The sequence below is a fragment of the Strix aluco genome, chromosome 18, assembly GCF_031877795.1.
Source record: "Strix aluco isolate bStrAlu1 chromosome 18, bStrAlu1.hap1, whole genome shotgun sequence".
In the NCBI taxonomy this organism is placed as follows: Eukaryota; Metazoa; Chordata; class Aves; order Strigiformes; family Strigidae; genus Strix; species Strix aluco.
In genome coordinates this window covers 14,537,550-14,558,666 of record NC_133948.1, presented here as the reverse complement: position 1 = coordinate 14,558,666, position 21,117 = coordinate 14,537,550, and the positions used below count along the sequence as shown (strand labels likewise).

The 21,117-nt window shown below is 39.8% G+C and overlaps 1 protein-coding gene across 1 annotated transcript in view; it reads left to right on the top strand.

Annotated features, from left to right (window-relative positions):
• The window catches only part of SPRING1 (SREBF pathway regulator in golgi 1), a 79,911-nt gene extending 68,958 nt beyond the window's left edge, over nucleotides 1-10,953 (top strand). The window contains exon 6 of the transcript XR_012625640.1: nucleotides 10,938-10,953. The gene's annotated coding sequence lies outside the window, so the exon portion shown is untranslated. The remainder of the gene's footprint in view (nucleotides 1-10,937) is intronic.
• Nucleotides 10,954-21,117: the final 10,164 nt, after the last annotated feature.

The window sequence follows — 21,117 nt, the reverse complement described above, 5'->3', positions numbered from 1 at the left end:
TGTCTTCTACAGACATGAAACTGGAGTAGTTGCCCTTTTTTTCCCCCCTCTGCATGACACAGATCACGCTAGTATAGAAATCAGGGAGTGAGGTTCCTATGTATCAGCATATCAGTAACTATAATAAGGGAATAACAAAAATAATAGGACATGCACAGGTATTATTAATCAATCATGATTGTAGTTACAGTTCATCAACTGCTTGGCCTTGTCTAGACCATTTCATGTTAATAGATGGAAAGATTTTTTGCTATCAGAATAAATCCTAGTGTTTTTACTTCTCAAAACATGAAGATGAGTACACCAGCAAGTTGACTTGGAAACTATAGCTATGTGGTAGGGATAAAATATCTAATGAAAATAAAACATCTTTTTCAGTGGTACAGAGTCAGGAACATTGAGTTCTTCTGGAAAAGACTGTATTCTTTTTCATTTGCTCCAGTCAGATCCTGTCCAGTGATTTCCTCCCTAAAATGTATGCATTGTAGCCTGTATACAAGTTCCAGTGTAAGGAAGATTTTTACAAAGCAGGGAAAATTCATATCAGCAGCAACTCAAAGGATGAAATTATCTGGAGTTTTGATTCATGAAGGCAAATCAAAAGAGTTTTTTTATGTACAGCTTGGAAGAGAAATGTGAGAGAGAAGTGGTCTGATAATCTAAAATGTTTCAGAAAGTCACAAATGCTGTGAGGTTGCAAAATAAAACCCAGAACATGCAGCATAAAACCCTAAGGAAAAACTCTTGGGAAAAACCATTAAAGATGATACAAAGGAGTGTAATTTCTTGAGGTAAAATGAGATGATGAAATTTGTTCTTGACTATGAGTCAGCGTACAGAGGAGCACATTTCTAAGAAATATGATAGAAGTACAGCCACTGACTAAGACCGAATAACATTCTTAGAATACACTAATTACTGCACTGATCAGGATTAGGGACTAGGTAGTCTCTCAATCTCTAATTTTTGTAGTTGTATGGATTTGTTCACTATTTCAGTACATGGCAGATAATAATATTTCATATTCTTGCAGCACCTTTCAGCAAATGATTTTAAATAGCTTTCATTAATACTCAAAATTGCCCTTTGTGATCAACAAGTGTTCTGTTTCTTGCACACAAACTGGTAAAATGAGATGAGTATGAAATACAGCTCTATGTAGATGGGCCTTTGCAAGATCTGTGCATTACTTAGAGTCGCTGCTGCCAGAAGAGAAATGTAAAAACACCTGCTCCATGTAACTAAGTAGCTCAGCCAGAATTGTATATATGAACTGTCCACTGAGACCTGTCAGCAGATCAAGAATTATCTAGTGAATAAGTTTGCAAATTATTTTGATAAAAATATGTTCAAGAATTTGACATACAATATGTGAAGAAAGTGAAATTAATTGGAAACTTCTACTGAGCTATAGTAGGCATTTGTTCAGCTGTAGCTGACAGGGAAGACTTTTTACCAGATGACACCTCATAAGCATTACTTGGTCGTCATTTTATATACTCCAGGTAAAATCCAGAGTACTGTAGTGAAGAATGCTATGATATGATACAGAAGTAGGGAATATCAGAATCTGAATCAGTGTTTGAAAAGAATCAAAGGCTCTTTTGTCTACTTTGACACCTGATACTCTGCAGCAAAGATTTCCACTTCCAATGAATAAAACTGCCGTAGGCCTTGTTTGCTACTCCAAATATCCAGGGAGTAAATCTCTCCAATTGTTCGAAACTGCATCGATATATAACATCAGGAGGAATGTGCAGCAGAATGGGTATAATGTAAAAAATCTACAAGGCTGAAAATAAAAACTAAACAACCCTCTGATCTGCACACATAATCCCATGGTGCAGCTGACCCAGAATTGTAATGCAAATATTGTAGTTCAATCAGGCTATTTTAAGACAGGATAGGAATGAGGCTTCTACTTTCCCCAGAAGGAATGTACATCATTGCCTCTTCTTTAATTTCCTTTTGATTAAAAAAATATTAGACTGTCTGAAGAGTATGTGCTATCTTTTCTGTGTGTTGAGGGAAAGAGAAAAATCAAAAGGAATGAGAAATACAGGTGAACTTGTCAATTCAGGTTCACTGGAAAAAGCTTAGAACTTTTTGTTAGATGCTTTTTATATGATTTGGTTTGGCTGATTAGGAAATCCAATTTCTTTCCTTCTTTCTTCCTAAAATTCTGAAATCTACCACTGAGATTCTAGATAAGGAGGGAACAAGGGGATATGAGTTAAGTTTCTATGCAGTTCTTCTCTCACCAATTGTCCAAGGTTTATTTATATAGCCATTAGTTCAATGGTTAGTGAGATGCAAGATTGTTGTGGGAAATGTCAGTTGTCGAAAGCATCCTTTAAATCATGGAATCATAGAATGGTTTGGGTTGGAAGGGACCTTAAAGGCCATCTAGTTCCACCCCCCTGCCATGGGCAGGGACACCTTCCACTAGCCCAGGTTGCCCAAAGCCCTGTCCAACCTGGCCTTGAACCCTTCCAAGGAGGGGGCAGCCCCAGCTTCTCTGGGCAACCTGTGCCAGTGTCTCACCACTCTCATAGTGAAGAATTTCTTCCTTCTATCTAATCTGAGTCTACCCTCTTTCAGTTTAAAACCATCACCCCTCATCCTATCCCTACACCCCCTGATAACAAGTCCCTTCCCATCTTTCCTGTAGCTCCCTTTAAGCACTGGAAGGCCGCTCTAAGGTCTCCCCAGAGCCTTCTCTTCTCCAGCTGAACCCCCCCAACTCTCTCAGCCTGTCCTCACAGGGGAGGTGCTCCAGCCCCCTGATCATCTTCGTGGCCTCCTCTGGCCCCGCTCAAGCAGGTCCATGTCCTTCTGATGCTGGGGGCCCCAGAGCTGGACACAGCACTGCAGGGGGGGGGTCTCACGAGAGCAGAGTAGAGACCTGACTATCCAGTATGACTGTCCAGTGTAGGATGAGGAGAGTGGCTTTTCCTGACAGCGTCATGGAGACACCAGAGAACAGAATAATATTTTGACCAAAAAATACTAGATGATAGCTTTCCTATTAAGAAGACAATATCAAGGAAGGTTGAGGAAACAGAACTGCTGACACAGAGAGGGAGCTATAGGCTTTATCAGGAATATCCTTAAGCAACGGAACGTTGAATTAGTTGAAGCTCTTGAATTTCTATTTTCGTATCGAGTTTTACTGTCCCACAGCTAGTTCGCATTGTGTAGCTGTAGAAGGGCAATGGGAGTGAATATGGTGCTGATATAATAATTTTACATGAAGATTTGCATGTGGTAGATAGTGGAAAATCAGACTCTGCAGTATATGAATATACACATACACACAGGTAAAGTGATGCATAAAACTTCTTTAATCCCTGAATTTAGAGAGCCTTATGTTCTGTTGAGGTTTCTTCTCTTTAGTATGTAATATTATGTAACAGAAAGTTTCTATTACTTTGTGTGTTGATCTGTCACTCCCACACTTCTCTGCTAGAGCCAAAGATGGTTGCTTTGCACATGAAACTTGAAATGTGAATTTTTAAACTCTTCATGGATTTCAGAAACTGATCTCCCCTCCCAAAGATGATCATTCCATTTGATACAAGCTATAGAAATTTTAATGGATTTTGAAGCTTTGCAGTGTTAATTGGAAGGCGGAGGAAATTCTTTATGCAGTTCTGCACGTTGATGGAGGGAATAAAATCTTTGTTTCATGAGGTCTAGGTATGCCTAGCTACTGCAGTGCTAGGTGCCACAGAACTGTTTGGCTAAACAGTTTACGTGAATTTAAGTGACAACATCCTGAGTGAGGTGGTGCTGGTAGTTCCAAACAAATGGCCATAAAACGGTGCTTGCGTTCTTCACAGTGTGTTTTTTGGTTTTGTAAAGACACTTTTTTTCTTTGGTCTTCATCATTTTTTAAGGATTTTTTTAGCTTCTTTTTAGCTTCTTCCTCTCTTTTGCAATGCATTAGTTACTATAGTAACTATGCTGTGAATGGTATAGAAAGAGGCTAGTGCACCCTAGCAGTGAAGTATAAAGCCACTTTATATAATAGTTTGAAATTTATATCATGGTTTTGAAAATACAGCAGTTTTGTGGTGGTTTCCATGACCACATATGTGGTATAAGTATATATAGCACTCTTAGGTCATCACTGGTAATTACCCTCTTCTGCCAACATCCGAAGGATGGTAACAGCCCTGCCTGAAATTCTACTCCACAGACAAAACGTTCTGAAATACACATCCAAGCACCTCGCCACCATCCGTTTTCACCTTCTGAACATGTTTAGTTGTTATGGAAAAGTAATCTGTACCTGTAGCATAATGTTATATTATAGTTAATTTAACTTCTACTTACTAAATAGATGGTTGGTGAAGGGTTGTGTCTGGACTATTTGCAGTTGATTGAAATACTTTGCATTACTATATTACATCCCAGTAGTGTAAAAGCAATAGTGTTTGTGCTGTGATCCTGTTATGTCCTAAGCTACCCTGCTTTGAGTCAGTATTTTCACCGACAAATGCCAAACATTGCAGAAAGTAAAGGTAGGGTAGAAAGTATTCCTGAAGCCAGTTCTGACCTGTAACTTCAGCATAGCTTCAGGAGACACTGAAGTACAGGGTATTTGTTGATAATGATGTATTACTCACCTGGTAACTTTTGTGTCTCCTGGTCATAAGAGACTTTTTTTTTTTTTTTTTTTTTTTTCAGAGAGCGTATTTAAGCATAGCCTGGTGTAAATTCATACTTTAGTAATTGTGTTCTACCTATCCCTGGAGTTTTGAGTGAAAGCATTACCATTCATTACTTCCTGTCCTAAACACAGTGCTGCCAACTCTCATGATTTTATTGAGTCTCAGGATAGTTGTTGTATTTTCAAAAAGTTCCAGCTCCTGAAGTAATGCAAATATGTGAAATCTATTTCATTACATAAAGGGCACACTTCTGGTTTTCTCAGCTGGGGGAAAAGCTTGAACTAGCAACTCAGTGCACTGTTGAGACTGGAAAAAAAGTCATTTAAAAGTATATTATTTTTAATATAGTCTCTAATTTAATCGAGTATCTTTTCAAGTTCCTGACTCATGAATTTTGGATGTTTGGACTTGACAATAAGGTATTGTTTGTTTATTTTTGCTGTCATGCTCTTCTTGGGAGCTTGAATATCTCTCTCACTGGAGGAATATCCTTTGCATTACCTCATAAAAGAATGAAGTCTAAACTAGAAACCCATTTTAAAATGTTTTGAGACCCTTGGATGGAAGCTGTGAAAAACACATCTGTACTCTTAAATATGCATTAACATATAAAGCATATTAAAAAGTCAGTTCTTAAAATCTTATTCCCATGACCTGAAACTCTGCTGATGTCTCTCTCTGACCAGTATAGCAGATTCTTGATGAGCTGGCTAATTCCTTATTTAAACTCTGTGAACCACTTAGTAGATGACTTCAAATACTGTGTTCAGTTTTGGGCCCCTCATTGCAAGAAAGACATTGAAGTGCTGGAGTACGTCCACAGAAGAGCAATGAAGCTGGTGAAGGGTCTAAAGAACAATTCTTATGAGGAGCAGCTGAGCGAACTGGGGTTGTTTAGTCTGGAGAAGAGGAGGCTGAGGGGAGACCTCATCACCCTCTACAACTGCCTGAAAGGAGGTTGTAGCGAGGTGGAGGTCGGTCTGTTCTCCCAAGGGACAAGTGATAGGACAAGAGAAAATGACCTCAAGTTGCACAAAGGGAGGTTTAGTTTGGATATTAGGAAAAATTTCTTCCCTATAAGCATTATCAAGCATTGGAACAGGCTGCCCAGGGAAGTGTTTGAGTCACCACCCCTGGGGGTATTTAAAAGACATGTAGATGTTGTGCTTAGGGACATGGTTTAGTGGTGGACTTGTCAGTGTTAGGTTTATGGTTGGGCCTGATGATTTCAACCTAAACGATTCTGTGATTCTATGATTCTATGATGCTAGGGTTCTGAGGGTACTGTGAGTAAAAGACAATAGTTACAAGTGGAAAATGGCTAGTTTCTGCCAAGGTGTAGAAAAGGAAAAAACCAGTATGTGTATGCATGCACGCATGTGTGTGCATTTGTGTACCTGTGGTTGCTAGCATGCTGCTTTTGAAAGGCATGTTGATCACTGGTCAGCAAAAAAATGGTGAGCAGATTATTTCACAGCTACCTGCTTTCTGCAGGTTTTCTTGGCTCTTCCCTTTTAAATGCCTGGAACTGACCACTGACATAACATTTAGCTGACAGTGTCATCTCATCTACTCTACTCATCTACATTGGCAATGTCCTGCATTTCATCATATAGCAGATGCAAGCTTGTATTTTTTCTTTGCAGAGCAAATTGTTTAAAGTATTCCTCACTGTGTAGTAGTAGGATGTTTATTTCAATAACACGAACTGTTGGATTCCTGTAACTTGGAGCCTAGAGAAAGGGAAGGAGCAGGAGAGAGACTGAAATGTTTCTGTACAAACCTCTGGCTAGAGAGCCCAGTAACCTCTCCAAAGCACTGTCATATTTCAGCCAAGTTATAGAAGGACTTGGAAGCTTGCTCGAAGCAGGCCTAGGAGGAACTTGCATTGTTCACATTACTGCTGGTATTCTCTGTTTTCTGGACAAGAGCCAACAGGAAATTCCTGGGACAAATCCTTCCACTTTTTTTTTTTTTTTTAACTAAAATATTTAGGGGGAAAAAAAAAGGAAAGAGAGTGAAACTACAGACAAAGAAGCCAATATTAACCTCAAATCACAGATATGTAAAGTTTTGGGCCTCCTTTGTGATTTTATTTTTTCCTCTGAAGGATTTATGACCTCACACGCGTTGTTTCTGTGACATCAGATGGTGTTGCCATGGGAACATTTTATTGTCAAAAACAAAAGAATTTTGAAGAGTTCCTTAGCAGCACAGGACACAGAGTGCAGAGTATAAAGAAACTATTTTTATCTAGATGATAAATCTGTTTTATTAGGCCCATGATTTTTCAGCTCTGTCCTGCTAGAAGCAAGAATAAATCTGGCAAAAACAACAACAGTTGCACCTGTTAATCAGGGGCTGAATTTGTCCTTACATGCAAAATCTTGGGAATTTCCTTTCTTGTCTCCCCCCTCCAAATGACTGATAGTTTCCAAATGCTTTAACATATGAGAATAAACAACAATCTGTTCATACGAGCTTTACAGGAGCAAAAGCTTGATAAGTAGCAGGAAGTTTATATTGCTGTGATTTTGGTTATTTTAAAATGACAGTGTACAATGCTGAATGCAATTCATGCAGAATGAAATACTGAGGATTCATATTTTATAATAGCTCCAGAATCAAAGGACTTGAGAAATTTGGTAGTTTATGTTGTTCAATATACAGTCTCTAGTTTGTACTGAGATATGAGGGTGAGACCTCCTGTCCTCAGCTGGAATGATGGATACCCACCAATGGACCCATGCATAAAAAAAGAACAAAATGTTGTGATTGAGCATATTTAAAATGCAGAAGAATGTTCAAAACCTAGCTGAAAACAACACAGCATAAACCTGCTAAAAACTAACTGTTAATATGTAACAAATCTAGGAGTTTTATGTCCATAAAAATAGCAAGTGTGTATGATGTGTGTATGTGCATACTGATAACATGTACTGATAAGTGTTACGATCAAATCTGTGTGCATATCTGCATACAGAGTTTAGCATATAGTAACAGGGAACAGCCTAGTTTTCCTTAAGAAAAATATCAGCATGGGTTCCTGAAGAAAGTTGTTAGAGGAAATTTTAAAAATTCCTTTCACATATGTATCCTGCTCTAGTTAAGATTCTGCAGCTGCTGAATTTAGTGCCCCAGAACTGTTGCTGTATTCCAAAAGACAAGTGATCTCATTGCCATATATTTGCTAGAGTAAAAGTAATATACACAAGGGGATAGGTAGGTTAAACTCCATATGGTTAACCCCAACATTTCTGTTTTAAATGATTCCCTGCGTTTGGGTGTATATCAGCATTTTACAATGTTTTGCTGATCTTTTGTTTTGTAACGAGGTAACCTGGGGAGGGAGAGAATGATAGTAACTGTAATTACTACCGATTTATATCTGTTCTCTGTCCAATCCACCTCTACAAATGTATTCTTGTAGACCTAAGCAGCTTAGAAGTGGATCTGAGGGAATATCAAGGATGCAGAATCCCAGCATGGGAAGGAGAAGAAAAGTGCTGCTTAAACATTGACACATTGCCAGATGTAGTGCTTTTTAACATTGGTGTGGGCTTGTTCACACTTGTCAAATCATACTGTGCTTGCTAATGTTGCATTTTCATCAAATATATTAGCTCGCTCTCTATTCCTGCTCTTCAGCAATCCTTTTCATTTCTTCATTCTTCCCTTCATTACACTGTTCTTTGTTTTCCCTTTTTGCCCTTATCTTACGGTTATTTTCTTTCTTTCTTTCTACCTGACTCCTCCTCAGCTGAAAAAAATCAGTCTGACCCAATCTACATTTTTTTAGAACACATAGGTTAAGCAGATTCCTGCCCGGAGGAATTTACAGTCTCATCCTGATGTACAACATGCAAGGAATATATAGGCTGCTATACAAGAGTGGGAGTAGTTAGTTGTTAATCAGCAATTGAGGGATACATGAAAGAAACATGTTTGGGATTTTCTTAGGAAAAAAGGTATAGCAGTGGATGCCTGCCCTGAAGAAAGGGATGCTTTTTTTGGTGTATCAGTGGGTAGTGTCAATGAAGAAATGGAGTTCAGACCTGAGGAGCATTTTGTGCAGAATACTAGGATGCAGCAGAAATAACAGTAGGTGGGAGTTTCTTATAGGTGAAAAAGAGGCTCTTATATTAGTTGTGGAAAATAGCTGAGGTTTATGAAGGGATTTAAAAAAAATACATGGAGTAGCAGAACATCCCCTCTTCCCTCTTGTTTTAAATGTACACAACAGAAGAAAGTATTCTCATTCCTTTGCCCCCTCAGCTCTTCCCCATTTCCATGTGTGATGTAGAAGGATAAAAAGAGCATTGAACTCAGAGTGTCTGATATGGTTGGACAGGAGAAATACTGAGAAGATCTTTGCTGAGGGCAGATTTGTAGGCAGCAAACAAGGGTGAGTGGAAAGGAGTTGTCCTGAAAGGCTCTTATCTAGGATCTCATCTCATTGCATCCGAGAGGGGGATGTCTGACAAGTACAGACAGTTAAGCAATGCCAGTGTTAAAACTAGACTGTTGCCCTTCAGTGGTTTGAGAGCTGCTGCTGGAGGGAGAATGTTAAGCAGTACAAAATCCTGAAGGATCACTAAGATAGCCTGAACTATGTAGGTTATGCTGTCTAGCTGGTAGTGGATGCTCTTAGGGGCAGGTATCATATTATAATCTTTTTTTTTTTTACTCTAGATTGTAAGTCTTTTTATTCTTATGCTGAAAAATGCTAATGGGTCTAAATCTTTTCTTCACATAGACAACCTTTTACAAACCTGAAAAGGAGATTTTGCCAAGGAAGGATTTCAGCTTGTGGTCCCCTGGTAATGTCTTTTGCGATACGAATATATACATTTGTCCAAAAAAGAGCAAACAAGTTGCTGAGGAGGCAAAGCCAGTGAAGACACAGACCAAGTTGTACCAGCTTTTTCATGGACCTGGCACCTTTGCTGGGTGGGTCACAAAATGGGGTTTGGTCTTTGCTACCTTTCTCAGAATATGTATAGGTCAGCTCTTCATATTGCCATGCGGCAGTTACTCATCATACTGGGGGACTAAAGATACTCACTTTGGTAGGATTCACATGGGCACTGCTGCATTGGAAGCCCAAGGAAAATTCTGATCAGATCAGTTATGCTGTAGAAGCAGAGAAAGCTCCTTGATCCACCCGTATTAGTGGAAGAACCACAGATCTGCTCTACCTCTCTATCTTGTTATCCTTACGATGGGTAATCACTGCTTTTGTGCCAGCTTAGTGTGACACATCCACACCTGATGCGATACTGATTCCTAAATCTGATGATTATCAACCACAGCCTAGACTGTAATGTTTTGGAGTCCTCATATCCTATGCATAGCAAGGGAACATAACCAAATATTTTTTAAAATAGCTCTGTTTCTTCCTGTTCAGGGAAGGGATATGGTGTGTTCAGCAAAGGGATATGATTTGTTCAGACATAGGCTTACCACAAGCCATCCATCTTTCCCTTGTATGTAATCTGAGGCTTTTCTGTGTTTGGGGAAAGATTTGCGGGGGACTTAAGTAAATTAAGGATAGTTACATGTTAGAAGATACAGAGCTGCTGGTATTCGTGGTAATGGCTGTAGGTATTATAATGAACCCTTATAAGAATACCACTTGCCTGAGACCCTGCGTGAATGATTACTGTTCATCTGAAAGGGGCTTTACCTGAATTAGTGTTTTGATTTGGAGCAATAGTGTAGTCTTGAAGTGAGCCCCCTAATCATCTCTACTTTCCATGCATTGAAGTGGTTTTAGAATGCATTAACCAGGTTTCTTTTGGACGCACTTAAACAAAGACCCTGCTTTAGGAGCACCACAACTCCCAGTTGGGGTATAAAGGTCCAAAACAATGATTGGTCTTGTGAATACTCCTGAACCAAATATATGGCAGGGATACTCTGTCCGTGGAATCAGACTAAATCTAGTCCAGAGCAAAACTCCAGGACTGCATTTAGTGTATGCTTTGATCGACTAATGTGCTCCTATTGTACAAAATTACTTGCAGGATGTAGCCAAAAGTGGCTGCGGTTTAAATGTCAGAATTAAATGTAAAGATGAGAAACAGGAGAAACAAAAATTACTCCCATGCCAGTATAGCAGTTCATCCTAATAGTTCACACTGTGAGCAGCCCTATACCTGCCCCCCAGCTTCACATTGCCATTGGTAGATACAGCAAGTTCTGGTCTTCTTTGCCTATGAAATCCCTACAATGAAGTCAACCCCTCTTTCCTCCTTACAGGAATATGACTGTCAACTGAAGATTTGTGAAAATTCACTTATCAGAGAAGGACTGAAGGTAAAACTTAATATCAAGAAGTGAGAAGAGTAAATGGTGTGGTATGGGAAGTCATTAGTGTGTCTTACATGCCTATGCATTGCACTGCAGATTGATCTCCCCGTTGTTCAAAGGACAAGGATACCTGAGACAACCTCAGGGAACTTTAATTTTAAATTCCCTCCCTTCCCCACAAAAGTTAGTCTTATGAAGAAGGAAACTGGAGGTAAATGTTCCTGCTTTTCATCTGTGGGGTGGGGCAGCAGTTCTCAGCCCATGGCTGCATGCCATCATTTTTGCCACTATTCTAAAAAGGGAAAGATTTTAAAACTTTCATCTTAGAATTAGAGAACAGCTGGGGTGATTCAAGCACTCTGTGCCCTGTGGCTGTCTGTAATTTCCTCTTTCTTCACAACTAGCACAAGCATAATTGTTTGGTTCTTTTGAGAACGGAAGGTTGTATTTGTTTCTTTTTAATCATTAATATGCATCCCTTAGACCATATATTGGATTTTTGGTTAGAGAGGAGAGAACCACTATGAATGTGGGTGCAAGAATAAAAGATTAAGGCCTGGTACAGCCCTGAGACATGGAGAGAGATGGGACACAATGGATTCATAGGCTGAAGCAGTACTGAAGACAGGAATCCTGTTAGAGGACAGGGGGGTTCTGCCATATGTAGTAGTTCATACGGGGTGAGGAAACAAAGGAATTCTTACAGAAAAGCAGTGCTGACATTGTTTTCAAGTTAAGCTTTTTGTTCTCATTAGTCCTATGAAATTTCATGGTGAATCAGTCTAAATTATTACCTCCTCATGCTATTGTTTCTTGCCTTGTTTTGGGGATAATGTTATAAATCTTAATTTTTATGGCACTTTGCTTGATAATGCATGGATGTTTGGCTACATGATATCCAATGTTAGTTGGTGTGGTTGTTAGTATTATGTTATCTTTGTCTTAGAGCGGGCAATATAATTAAAATACATTAATATTGACTAAGCTTCAATGTTTCTAGATTTTTAGCTGAGTCTGAACTCAGTGTGAGTAGAAATAGAAAGAAGGAGTTTTATGCACCCTGTGTGCATGCAAGAATGATTTCTGGAAAGTGCTAAACATTTCAGCTTAAAACTTCTACAGGAAAAACCTAGAACATTGCAGTTGCACTCCTTCATACTGATTTATAAGCCAAATTTCTAAAGGAGAGGAAGAACTACAGCTTCATTTCTTTATATGACTATGGACCATTCACAGTGTACAAAAGTCATAAATCAGATCCCAGCAACAAAGAGATTGTTCTAGGTTCCTTTTACTTGCTGGATGGCCTTTAGGATTCAGTTTTCCAGATTTTCTACACATTTCAGGAACTATCTTCTAATTGACAGGGAAGACTGGTATGTAATTTCCTGATTCCAGGAGCTGGGTCTTTGTGAAAAATACAAAATACTGCAAGACCAGCCAAAAAAAAAAGTGATGTTTGCATATATCTGTGTCATTGGTTGTTGTAGTCTGATGAATTCTGTACTGGCTTAAATAGGAATTTATTCTGTTTGCTCCACCTTAAATTCTTCACCATGATCTGGCTTTTACACATTCAAGATAATAATTTTTCACCCATAAGAGTAATCAGGATGGCGTAGGTCTAGGGAGAGAAACACAAGGACAGTACAGTAGAAGTCTTCCCTTAGACTTAATCTAGGTAAAATTAGTTTTGACATGCTCTTCCCTATCTTATTGCTTCTATTCTCCTGTGAAAGGGGAATGAACGCGAGGATTTCCAGGTCAGAGTACAGGAACATGAATCAGACCAGAAGTCTGTGGGAAGCTTGCCAGTGCCTGCCTACTCTTCACTTCTGTCTGCTACTCTGTAATATATGTGATCACTAAATACTACTCTAAAATAAGGAGAGGAAGAAGACAGGTCTTTCTCAGAGTGGAGAGGGGTAAAACGAGAAAGCAAGCGAGAAAAAGCCCTCCCAGACACAATGCTTTAGAGATTCACATTTGACTGCAGCTGCTCGTGCTACATTCAGTTCATCCCACTGAGCAACATCAGATTTTTGTCTTAGTCCCTAACTCCATCAAATAATGGATCCTTCCCTTTGTGGGCATTTTCAAGGAATCTGCTTAAAAGCTTTGCAATGTGTGCAAAAGAAAAAAATTTTGCAGGGCTCTTCTTTGCTGAATAGCAAAGCCAGCCAGAGCTCCCTATCAACTGTCCCCACTGAGCTGCCATTCTTGATTTAAACAGGACTAACTCTGCATTTGCCTTACAAAGGTGCAGTAGCCCTTTGAGATGAGCATCAAGTCCTTTTTTTACATTAGCTGTTCCTTCCTCACTTGCTTTTAACAGGAGTTGTGCTGGCAAGTAAACTCATTCATCCTGAGTACAAAGAGCTTAACAGTTGATTTTGTGCTGCCTCCCCTTGTGCTGCCATTTCTACATGCATGGCCCTACCAGCAGCCCTGCGTGTCTCCTTAGTTGCAGGTTAGAGGCAGAAAAATGTCCCCTTTCTGTCAGTAAATAGCACTCCTGAGTGTTTCTCAGCTGGTAGCGCCAGTCCCCTGCAGCATTTTCATTGATTTTGCACAGTGCAAGGAGTGTAATTTTTACCTCAGAGAGGGCAGGAGCCACATGGTGTTCCTCCAGCTTGGGAAGAGCCAGCTGCACATCCAAGTCCTGCTACTTGGATCCTTCAAGAGAGGCTGTCAACTCGACTTTACTTCAAAACAGCCTCAGTTTAACAAGCCTTTTTTGTTGGGCTGTAAATTCAAATGTAAGCCTTCAATTTTTCTGCTTTTCTGACATGATTCTTTATTATACATATCAATGCAGACTGGAGATGCAACCAGGTATGTTGTATGTATCAGCTGGGCCACGGAAGCTGTACATGATGCCTCTGGACTTTTCTCAGAGCTCCCATCCACCCACCCCTACCCTCAACCCACTGTGGAAATGACCTCTTCAAAAAATGCACGTGCCTAAAGACATCCTTAAATATTGATGGAACAAGTGCGTTAACAAGAGGCTTCTTCCAACTGCCTTTGCTAAAACTCTGGCAGTCAACCCCTGACTCTGGTTATACCAGGTATTCAGACTGAGAAACAAAAGCATCAGTTTCATTGGAAATGCACTGAAGCAGCTGAGGGGAACATCAGCTCAACTGATATAAACGGGCAGGAGATTCTGTCAGTGAAATCCTCTCTTGCCACCTTTTAGGAGCCTCTTCTGGAAGGAGCTCAGGATGAGGTGACTGGTACAAGGAAATCATTCACTCTGGAAAGGGAGAGAGTAAGGCTGCAGCCTTGGGAGTATAATATCCTTCTGAGAAGATCTCAGAACTGCTCTAGGAATATGGTGGGTATCCTGTGAAGTCAATATTTACAGTCTTCACTTTATAAGGGAAGACACAAAGTCACATATTGGTGGCAATATGTGTGACAAACAGACTGTTACACAGGCCTGTGAGGCTACACACCCTTCTGCAGGCAAAGGTGTCTGTGGTATCTCATTTTTGTTCTTCCTATCTGACAACTATTGGTACATATCTAAAAAGCACAGTCCATCAGGAAAGAGATCCTACCTCTTTTGAAGAGGAAGGTAAGACTTCGAGAATGTTTGAGGTCACCTTTATGGTGCCCAATTTACATGCTCACAAACCTGCAGTTGGTGAAAGTCGTTTGTGCCCAGTATTTCTTAGATGAGCTGAAACTGCCACAGGATCACTCCAAAGTCTCCCCAGCTTACAGAATTGTTTCTTGCAGGTTTGTCTCTCCCTTGAGAACTAATTCCTGCTATTGCATGTCTCCATTCATTGGCATATTTTGTGAAATATTAATTTGTTTTTATATTGTACTTCATTTGGCCACCTGAGTTACATAATACTATGTCTGCTTCCTAAGTGATACTTTTTAAACTGGATTATGGCAAGGTCATTTAAAAAATGAATTAAAAAAACCAATGGGATTAATTCAGCTGTGATTCTTTTGGTTTTGCTTTTCTCACTGTTCTCCACACAGGAAAAATCTAAGAAACTTACTTTTTATTTTCCTAAAACAAAGGTTCCAGACAGTCATGTGGCCACAGAAACTAGGGCTTTAAGAAAACATTATAAAACTGTGAGATTAATTATAAAATCTTAAGAGTGGACAAAACACTAGCACTCACCCACATACAACAGCTCTTGTGGTAGGGAACAAGAAAAACAAAAAACCAAATACCACACATCATGAGTGCTCCAGAGAAAATCCAACGTGTTTTTCATAAAAAAACCCACAACACAACAAACAAAAACAGAACCCAAACCAAAAACCCCAAATCATTTATTTGTATTATTGTCCTCTGGCTGCTTTCTGACTAGCTAATTTTTCTAAACTACTCTAAGATCCTAGAGTCAAACACAAAATGGGGAATAAAGTTAAGGGAGTCTAAGGAAAATGAATTTTACTGTATGCGAGAATAATTAATGAAAAATTGCGGCAATAACTGATTTAACTCTTTTATTGGACTCTTGCTCATCTTAACATTGTGTCTCTTTCTTTTCAGAGTCAAAATGCTTTTATTAGAATAAATGTTGTGACTCTGAGGATAACTGCTCTGTGGTATTATTTATAAGTGAAAAGGAAGAGATTTTTGTCCATTGGATAGAAATTTGCAATGTTTCAGTTTGATCCTAGCTTTATCAAGCTGATGCAGGTTTCCTAGGAGGCCACATGCACACCCCTTGCTCCACAGCACTGTTGGCACCACACTATCGCTGAAGCCCTGAGATTTGGGAACTGTTCTTCTCTGCCTCACAGCAGACTTTGCTGGGACTGCCCTGGCGTTTCTTCTTCCCATGCACACTGCAGTGAGGCTTAGAATTCATCTCCTTGTCATTTCAGGTTATGGAGCTCTGATCTTGTGCTGTTCTTTCATAAACATCTGCTCTGCATGCTTGCCATTTGTGTTAACCCACAATTCAGTAAATGTTAGAGTAAACAACTGGATGGCTGCAGCACTGCAATTGTTAGTCTCTTATTGCACTGCAGTATACACCCACTAAGTATTGTTGTATATTCAAGCCACAATCATAAAACCCGTTCACAGCTTAAGGCATTTTCTTTTCCTAAGACCACCTCAAAACCCCATGCAATTAGTACATATAAAACCCTGTTCCATTTCTAGCAACTGATTTTGTTGGCTCTTTCCTTTCCTTTTGGCCTTCTGCTGCACCCCACTTAATTTTTAATATTTTTCCTTGGGTTTGCCTTTTTTTGCAAAGTTCCTCTGCAGTATTCTATTGTCCCACAAAAGCAGTTTGCTGGTACATCCTCAAGGTCCCCAACTATGTACAGAAAGCCTGTGATGTTGTATGTGAATCTTGTAAGTTTGGGAGGGGTCTCCTGCCTACATCATGATATTTTTCTTGTCTGTAGCTTTTCAAAATAAGTTAATGAAAAATTAATCAAGTTCTGAGTCTACCTTCAGCCCTTCAGTTACTATATCAAGTTAATAACCATCTGCTGACCTTTAACGTGAAGGTGCCAGGTCCTTTGGTGCCTGAAATAGAGTGTAAATCTGGGGCTGCTCAATTCAATTCTGTCCCTAGCCTTGACTGCTGTGATTTTCCCTCTCTCTATGATTTTCAGTATCTTTTCTGTTTTGGACTTTGAAAACGCTTAGGTCATCAATGTCTGAAAGCAGAGGATATGAGGGGATGTCCGAGCTGAAATCTGATTTACTGAGGATTCAGTATCCAGTATAGGATTCACTTGTGACAAGTACTGCTGGAAAATGTTTGCTAACAGAGTATGTGATAATGCACATTTCCTGCAGCACCATGGCCATGCTCAGACTCTGGCTAAAGGCACTTCGCAGTATTCAGGATTGGGTCTGAAGTGAACATTTTTTCAGCCAATGGGATTCCTTGAAGTTATTTATTTACTCCAAAAAAGAGGAATACTCCTCCTGAGACTGGCTGCTTCCAGGGTTCCTTATAAAAATTGCCCCGTTACTTCAAGTTTTGGGGGGACTGTGTGTGGGGGTGTGTCTGTGAGGGAGAAACAATATACATGTAGCTTTTGTACCGTGTGATGTGGAAGTTGCTCTGGCAACTACACATGGCTTATTGAATGCCAAGGTAAATAATAGCAAAAGACATGCATACACTATTATTCTCATAATTTCCTGCTGCCCTCAGGCAGTAATAACTTACACACCCTATTTTCCAAATGTTTCTAATTTATTTCTCATGAGCAGAATTATCTCATAAGTAAAACTCCTCCCCGCTGCCACCAGTCCTGCCTCTTCTTTTACAACTGCCACAAATGAGGTGACCAGTCAAAAGAAAAGATTACGGTAATCACATTTACTGTTAACTAGTGAAACAGAATGGCTGCAGCACACTTAAACTCCTCACGTCGTTCTGCTTGTTCATCTGGAGCTCTGGAATTCTCCCTTTTCAAGTATTAATTCTGCATGCAATGCTGCCTGCAGTTCTGCAAACATATTTCATTCCTTATCATCCCAGATGATGGTTCTCACACAGCTTCTGCTTTTATATCTGAATCTTAGACTGTGATATCCTTGTTATTCCAGTCCCACGTCTGTCATGTGCAGCTTGAGCTTGATTTGCAACATGCCTTTTATATCAGCTACTAAGCTTCTCTTGAGAAAGAGCAACAGAGGGAGGAAGTAGCCAATTTTGGGGATTTTTTTAACATTAAGGCAGCAACATAGTTATAGGCCCTCAATTTTCCTGTGTTGAGGGGTTTCTTTATTTTTTCAATACTTTTTCCCCTTTATTGCCATCTATATTGACTTTTGAATTGGTTTTGAGAGTGCAGCAAATGATGTGCAGTGATGACAACAAGATAATTGAAAATGTAGTAGAAAACACACCTCAAAATTAGATTTTGAAGATTGGTTAAGCAAATAAAATTACTCAAAAATACCATAAAACGATTTCAATGAATGCTTAGGTTAAACTGCAGTTTGAAAAGGACGTCCCTAGGCTGGACTGTAAATCCTACTTTGTGACTCCACTCCTGCCTTAACATCCTTTAGCATGAAGGTCAGCAGTAATTTCCAAGCTTGTGAGTGAGAGAATCGATCCAGGTGACTCTGACTCTTGAAAGTAGATATTTAAATTTTCGGTCTTTCTTTTTAATTTTTGGGGACTCAAAGAATAAACCACTTACAGAATGTATTTTGCTTTTGTATAGAGTGCAGTGAAAAAGCTCTATATGTCCATACGAGAGCACCGTGTGTACGCCTCCTCTATTAGTTTGCAGCAATCCTTGAAACAAAAAGGTTATTGTGCTTCCATGCCCAGCCAAAGTTCTTAGAAACTGAAAATGTACAGTAGTCAGAAATAAAGAAACTGAAAATTTGTAGTTATGCTACAATCTGTTATAAAAATGAAATTGTTCCTACAGATTTGTAGCTAGTGCTGTTTATTTCTCCTTTATAATCATGTAGTTGAGCCTGTGAACTGGTTAAGGGAACTAGAAAGCAGGATTAGTCTTTTAACATGTTTTCACTTTCTCAGTCCCATGCAATACCAATACAGTATTATGGTAACTGGATTGCAAAATACATCTGAGATGTTACTTTTCTCAGCAATAAATGAAGTAAGCAGATTTTTTTAATGGATTTGGAAGTAATCAAGAAAAATAAGTTTTCTTCCACTTTCTATGCTATATATTGTGTACCCTACCCCATTCTTTCCCCTTCAACTTCCCGCTGTGAGAAACATTATGCTGACTACTTCTGCTGCCTTCTCTACTCACAGCCCAAATAGCCGTTTTTTCTCTGTAGCTGACCAGCAAAAATTGGTGGTGGTGGTGGTGGCATGGCAGTATGAGAAGCGGTGAGGGAGAAGAAGGGATGGTGAGGAGCAGGGTGGTTACAGTGTGGGCTCTGTGGTCGTGAGAGGTAATCATGGCAGGCAGAGCTGTTTGCTTCCTGCAGTGCTGCCTGCCCAGTGAATGACATTTCAGCGGGGTGATGGAAATGGTGGCACAGCGAGTGGGATAAAACCATGAGAGTCACATTCAATATATAGAACTTGAAGAAAATTTTTATGTGTTTTTTTTAAAAAAAGCCCTTTTTCAATTCTGTTCAGGTTAGGCTTTTATAGGACTCTATTTTCTTTTCTTCTTCTTCTTTTTGTGACTAAGCTTTCATCCCACTTTTTTGAGTGGCCATTTTCAAGGAACTCATTTACAAGGATTCAATTCTGATCTGAGACAGTTGCTTCTGTGCTAAATAAAACAGCAATTAATTATTAAAAACATACCTTTTGTGGCTGAACATTTTCCCTCATAGCTGTTAAACTCTAAGACATGTTTTGCTTTTTAATAATTCATTTTTTTAATTTATTTTGTGAGTATACAGTAAGTGCTTTGTGGAAACAGGGAGAAGGATGGTCTGGCTGCTGCTTAAGGCTGCTGTGTGACCCAGGATCAGTTCCTAGCTCTGATACATGCTTCCTGAATGGCTGAGCACATACCTAGACGTATCATGTACATCTGCCTCAATGCCTTTGTAAAAACAGCTGTCAGGTTATTACTGATGAGCTTTAGTACCTCCTCTTACAGGACTGAGAAGAACACTGCCCATCAGACTGTTCAGGGAAGTGTCTCAGAGATCAAAGAGGTGCTGCAGTGCCAGAATAAGTACAGGCACAGAACAAGGGAACCAGATATGCTAATAAGAAGATTTGTGTATTCTCCTCCTCTCTCCTCCTTGATAACCTGCGAATCGGAACAGTACAAACCCAAGATTTTTGTATGGACTGAACCACCGTAGCTTGCCCTGAGAAAAACTGGTTCTGTACGATGAGAAAAATGGCAAATTTATTTGCTTAAGGTTTAAAAGATATTTATGAGCTTTGGTAAGGAGGAAATTTCATCTTTGAACAAAGCCTTATGCACTAGATTCTTTGTGAACTGCCTCAAGCCCTTTGCTGTAATTATTCATCTGATCTGTACAGGGTGAATTCGGCACAGTGTATTCCTCTTGACAAACTGACGCTGAATGTTACAGCGGTGCTCTTTAAGTCATTGCCTCTGTGCTGGAAACACTGCAGGAGCCTGCGAAGGGTAGATCTAAACTCAGCTGGTGCCCGTAGTCTGTGCTGTTACAGTGTGGGAGTTATGGTGGCAAAGCAAGAGCATTAGGAAATGTGTAGCAGGACCAGATAGGCAGCACTCCTCACTGGTGTGTTAGAGGGTCTTGTGCTGCTGAAAGTGCCATTTTTTTTCTAATGAGACTTAAGACTGTAGCTCTGACCTCCCATTGCGTATTAGCACTTTCTGCAAGAGATGAGAAATTTGGTAGCTGGCCAGATTCCAGCCTGCAGTAAGTTCTTATATTTTGCCTGCTGAGATTCCCTCTGCAGCTTCAGGTACACTGAGTGCCCTTCTCTCATTATCCTGAAAGGTTTTACCTCCGTTAGCAGTATACAGCAACTTTGTATAACTACCACTTTCCACTCCAGAAAGGACTGTACCGCAGTGGTAAAGTCCTTTGTCTCTGAGTGTATACCTGTGTAAAAACAATGGATGATGGAGAGGGAAAATTTATCCTTCTCTTCTCCCACAGTAGCTTTGCCTGGAATCTGAGGGAATGACTGCTTTTTTGAGGGAAGGATGATAATGGTCCCAAACAAGCAATGATTTTCTTCCAACTGATTGGGTTATTAGGAAGGCATAATTGTGCTCCTGCTGCCAGCTTTGGATACCGCCCCTGTGGAGGGAGCTTGTCTCCAGGGCTTTGAGGCCAAATCATTTAATGATTCAGACCATATAACATTCATTTCAGCCTCCATGTCTATTTAGTGTGAAGAGTCAAGCACTTGTAAGGAGATTCAAAAGGTCTGGAGGCTCTGAGTGAACAACTGTCTAAAGATAGCCTAAGGATCAGTAAGTACAGGCACTTCAGTAAAATAGAGGCTGTGTGAATTTGTTCCTTAGGGCTAGATATGATAATAGATTTTATTCACTAACTGATTAATATGAACTTGGAGAACAGTCCTGGAAGCAGGGATGAGAGCCCAGAACTCCTTCTTCCAGGTGTGTGTCATAATGACTAAGATGCACAAACAGGCTGTCCCTTTCTAGCCAAAAAAATCTTGAATTATTTCTGCACAGAGATACAGCA